Source organism: Condylura cristata, unplaced genomic scaffold (genome assembly GCF_000260355.1).
Source record: "Condylura cristata isolate star-nosed mole 26May11 unplaced genomic scaffold, ConCri1.0 scaffold00011, whole genome shotgun sequence".
Lineage (NCBI taxonomy): Eukaryota > Metazoa > Chordata > Mammalia > Eulipotyphla > Talpidae > Condylura > Condylura cristata.
In genome coordinates, this window is record NW_004567112.1 from 44,184,802 (window position 1) to 44,190,629 (window position 5,828).

Below are 5,828 nucleotides of genomic sequence, written 5' to 3' on the forward strand. Positions count from 1 at the left end.
GCTGTAATCCATTTCTTGGCCACCTCCTCATCAATTCTCAGTATCTAAAACTCTTTAGACTTACAGGCATTTTCTAGGCACTTAAACTATGTATGTCTACCTCTTTACTGGACACGATAGGCGACATGAAAATATAGAACAAGGTCTCCACAGAGTTACGAGATAAGACAGACATTAAAATAGATGGAACATCAAACAAATGAAGTATCAAGTAATTCCCGTCTTTGCCCAATGAGTGGACTCATCCTGAAGCTATGTTTAAAACACATATCTGTAGGCCTTTGCACTTGAGCCACAGAAACTCTATGATGGGAGCCCCATAATCATTAAGGTTCTGCCCTACATGCGTGACTAAGTTAGGGAAGACCTCTGACAAGAACAGCCTCTCTCGGACCCTCAATTTTCTCATCTTTAAAAAGTAGGGAATATGGATTCTGAAGTTCTTCTTTGTCTAATACCCCATGATTTGTTATTTAAAGTACCGATATTATGTCCTAGAGAATAATGTAAGAGTTAAAAGGGTTCCATGGGGGTCCTAGGGAAGCAAAAAGAAAAATTCAAATGAGCACACAATGACTCCAACCATGGACTTTCGAATCAGACATCCTTAGATGTAAGGCTCAGTTTTGAAATAAACCAGGTGAGTTACTTTACCTAAGTAAGTTATCCTCTCTTTATTCTCCATTTCTTATTTATAAAATCTGTTTTATAACAGTATCTGCTTCTTGCAGTTGTTATAAAGATTTGAAGGGATGCTGCATAAAAATCGCATAGTAATGACTAAATTATTTTTATGAGCATTCTTAGGATTGAAGGAGAAGAAATAAGGAACTCTAGTCTGGCAGAGATTACCACTGAATAATACACCCAATCTGTAAGGAGCACAAGTTGTTGGGTCGAAGGGGAGAAAGTGGAGAAAGTAGGGAGCTAAAATAAAATTGTATTATCTGGTTTGTTGTTTGAACTATTTGGCTCAAGATGACAACTTCAGTCAAACAGATGCTTCCTCCCTTTCTTGAAACCACACACTCTTAAAACCAATTTCCCAAGATTCAAGCAAGAGCCTTCTCTCTTCCTGCAGATAAAGAATACAGATGGGCCTCCTTACACATTTGATCTAGTTATGCCAGGGTGGATCACAGACTGTATAACCATACTTTAGAAGAGGGGGAGGCACAAGTCTTTTTAACCCTGTTTTTTTTTTTCAAGATTGATATATGTGTTCAGAACTGCGGTACAGTCCAGAGGTGTAGGGGAGGTGAGAGGATTCAGCAGAGACAGAGTGGGGAGCAAAACAGGCTGACTGACGAAGTACACTGCTGAGGGGAGCAGCAGACAGGTCAGGAGAGGTCTGCCGTACCATGTGAGTCAGCTCCGGGGCAGGGATCAAACTCATGCTGAAGTGGCTTTAGCTGCTCAGTGTTGTGCTTTAACCAGCTGTGCCATCAGGGAGGGCCTCTGTAATCCTTGTTTTAATGGAAATAGATACATGGTTGGTATGGGGATGATTCAGTGTTTCTATTGGGTCAGAAGAGTTGGGTTACCTTGGAGTGCCACTTTGAAGATGAATCTGTGCTTACCATTTTGTTTGCTTTGGAGATTCCTGTCTACAAAGTGAACTCATTTTCCAATGGCCCCATGATGAATCTAGATATGCCTGTGTTCTGGGGACCAGTGTGTGTGTGGGAAAATATCAGAGATACTGGGTTGGCAGCTCCAAGTCTCTTAGAGACATATTGTTCACATGGTAGTTTTGCATGTCCTTCACAGCCTCATCCAAAAAAAAAAGGGGGGGCAAGAAAAGAGTCAAGACAAGAGAGCTTCCCCACATGTATCTTTTCTGTTTTGTGATGGAGGACATATCTTTCCTTTATGATACCAATATATTTCCTCTTTTTCTTTTTTAAATATTTATTTATTTATTCATACAGAACTGGGGTACAGGCCAGAGATGCGGAGGGTCAGGGGATTCATCAGAGACAGAGTGGGGAGCAGAACAGGCAGATCAATGAAGTACACAGCTGAGGGGAGCAGCAGGCGGGTCAGGAGAGGTCCGCCACGCCAGGGCAGGCGGGGATCGAACTCATGAGGAAGTGGCTTTAGCTTCTTTGTGCTGTGCTTTAACCCACTGCGCCACCAGGGAGGGCCTCAATAGATTTCTTCTTATATCTCATTGCTTAGAACTGGGTCACATGTCTCACCTCGAGTTGCAAAGGAAGCTGGAAAAGGGAAGGGTTTTTGAATAGTCATTCAACAATATTTGTTTTCAACAAAAAAAGTATAAAATCTTAGGGTTATTATTCAATAATCAATTGTTCAATAATCTGAGTGCTTTTGGAGTAAAACAAAAGGAATACACATGACATACAGAGAAATTTAAAGACAGAAGTAGACTCATTAGAGGTTGAAAGATAAGGAAGTCTTAAATTGATGGAGGAAAAAAAGGAAAGGGTCTTAAAGGTTAAAAATCAAGAAAGACAGGACCCTCCCTGGTGGCGCAGTAGGTTAAAGCACAGCACAAAGAAGCTAAAGCCACTTCCTCATGAGTTCGATCCCTGCCTGCCCCGGAGGTGACCCACATGGCAAGGCAGACCTCTCCTGACCCGCCCGCTGCTCCCGTCGATCTGCCTGTTCTGTACCCCACTCTGTCTCCGGTGAATCCCCTCACCCTTTGCATCTCTGGCCTGTACCCCAGTTCTGTACGAATGAATAAATCTTAAAAAAAAAAAATCAAGAAAGACAGAAATGGCATTAGATGATCTGTATTGGCTAGAAATAACAACATGGTTATATAGTTTTAATAATCATATCAAAATTAGGATAATTTCCTTATTTTCCACACTTAAGTGACTTTACCTTTGAGTGAGCAATATCTTTTGTTTGAAATATGTGTGATATTTCTCAAGAACTGTTCCAACAATTTAGAAAAAAAGATGCAAGTTGCCCGGTTACATGAGTGAAGATTCTGTTTCGTAAAGCATAACGAAAAGGTAAATTTTCCCAATCGATTATCTCTTTTTAATGAGGTGAAAAGCATATTGAGAAGGAATGCAAGTTCTAGACAGTAATCATCAGTGATATATTCCAAGTATATCAAAAGTACCAAAATGCTTAGTTATGAGAATTTTGTTAGAATCTAGGAAAAGGAAAACAGTAAAAGTGAGCCTGAAATATGCTGTTTAGATAAAAGAACAGCAAAGTCTTGTATAAAGTTAGCTCTAATGTACTATAATCACTTGCCTAATTTAGTATTCTATCTCTTCCTCATATTTCTTTCCTTTACCTGTCGTAAGGTTTACAATTACTTTATTGATGTGTTTATTTACCTGTTTGTTTGTTTTGGCAATCATTCCCCTTAGAATAAAACCTCCAAATGGACAGATTTTATATTCTTGTTCACTATTGTCCTCTTAATGCCTGTCACAGGACTCTCAATCTTTTATTAAATAAATGAGTAAGAGGGCGCATCTACTAACTAATTTTCCAAAGCTGTAGAGCACTAGGCCTTCCATAGGCCACATTCTGTAACAACGAGGACGATAACTGGGTGCGAGGCACGTTCAGCAAACAAACAGCATCGAGCCAAGTAGCACCAGCTAAATAGTAAGAGAAAACTATCGCTCCCTTTCTTACAAATCCAGGCCCACTGCTTGTCTTATGTTCAAGGAAGCTGATTCATTGTCAGCTGTCACCCCCTAGTGGTAAAGAATATACTATAGCAGGGCGCCCCATTTCTGGTTAGTTTCAAAGGGAAGAAAAGCCAGAACCTTTGGCAGAAAAGTGATTTTGCTATCAATCTTATAACCTTTGAATCATAGAACACAAATGTTCTCTTTCACTCATATATATGTACAGGTGTACATATATGCAAATTTAGAAAGCAAATGGTTTATGAATTAATTATACCTAACCTTGACCATTTGTGCGTTTATTAACATATTAGAAAACATAGCTAGGAAATGAAAATAACCTGCTTAAAATTCCCTTTGAATCTTCTCCGATTTTGGCATTTCACTTGTTTATGAAACACTTTTAAAAGAGATTTCAAGGAGCCATTTCTTTTTAAAGGCTCTTAGAGAAGAATATTGATTTTCTGTTTGACATTTACTCTATGCCATGAGTAAATCCAAAAAAGAATGAAGTTACCATAAAATCTTATGTAGATCAACTTTCTAGATGACTGTTATATTACTGCATTAAAAAACAAAGGTAGACAAAGCCAAATCATTTCTTACTAATCATTAGCTGCATAACTGCCTGTTGGTTACTGATTTCATCATTCCCCTGCCCCCACCCATTTCTGACCTCCACAGACACCTACTCTGTACCCAGAAAAAAAAAAAAAACAGCACAAATGATCTCGATTTCTGAAAGCATCCTGAGAGCTCGGAACACACTTTTTTTTTTTTTCCTAATGCAATTCTGTTCGGCATTTGGCTCTTCTTCTTAAGAGAATTTATTGTGAGTTTTTAAGAGCATTTAAAATGAGGATATTGCCTGCTTATCTGACCTGCTTGAAATGCTTGTGTGTGCGTGCATGTGTGTGCATGTCTTAACAACATTTCTGAGCATTAATTATACATCATGCATTGACTTGACATTTAACCCTTCTTACCAACCTATGAAGTAGACATTATTATTATCAACATTTTATAGATCAGCCTGCTCACATATATAAAATTCCTAGTACAAGTTTATCAACTATGGGACTAGCATGTACTGGATTCCAATTAGTTATGCTTCCGGCAGTGGCTTTTTTAGTTTGTTGATACTACTTAAGTAGGGATTTGGTAAGTGCAATGACATTGGTCATAAGGGTACTAGACAGAATTCAAAAGATTTCAGGAAATAATTATCTCCTCCTGTCTGAAAATCGTTGATGAAAATCATTCTTCCTTAAGAAAGAATAAATACACTACTAAGGTATTGTAGAGAATCAACATTATTCTTTTTAACATCATATTTTATGTGCTATTGTAAATAACTAAGACATATCATGCAATCTTGTTTTGTCCATTCTCAATTATTACTGATTTTATTGCCAGCTGCTTTTTTCCTTGCGAAATACAACCTATAGTACCCTGTACTTTCATTCCAGTCCTCCAAAATAGATAAATTAATTTATTTAAGGATTTTTGTTCTTTGGTAGCAGTTAATCAAGATTTTGTTATAATTGTATGACCCCTGGAACTTTTTAACTGACCTGAAAATAAAATTTTCGTTTGTAGTTAATAGTCTAACTGTAGTATCTTCTCTAATACACTAGATGGCAGTGGCTCCTTTATATGCATGTAAGTGAGCCTCACAAAGATGTTCAGACTAGTGCATCATTTAGGCTTGTAAAGAAAGGCAAGTTACAGACACAGAAAATGAAACAGCCAAGAGATAATAATTTTCAAGAGTGTCAGATATAAATATCCTACATTTCTAGGGAAAACAAAAAGTAAAATTCAACAGGACTGTTAGGTTGGGTGGTTTGCCTTATAGCAATGCTGAAAATCATTTTGATACAACTAATAAGTAATACTGAATATGTAAGAGAATGAATTTCCATCAGTGCTAAATATATGACAGAATGAATTTATAATTTGTGAATTTTTGCTTTTCTGAGCAAGTTTTCTCCAATGTCTCTTGTTAGCAGATATCTGTGTAAGAAGTGACTTTAACTGTTCAATGAGACTATCCAGAACATTTGATCTGCGATGGTGACACAAATTTGTGTGTTCTGATACCTGGTATACTTCCTGTTTTGGTGATTAATGTCTCTCTACCTCCCTTGAACTGAGGAAGGCTTTCCTGCTTTATGTTAGACAAGTTCATTGCTGTAT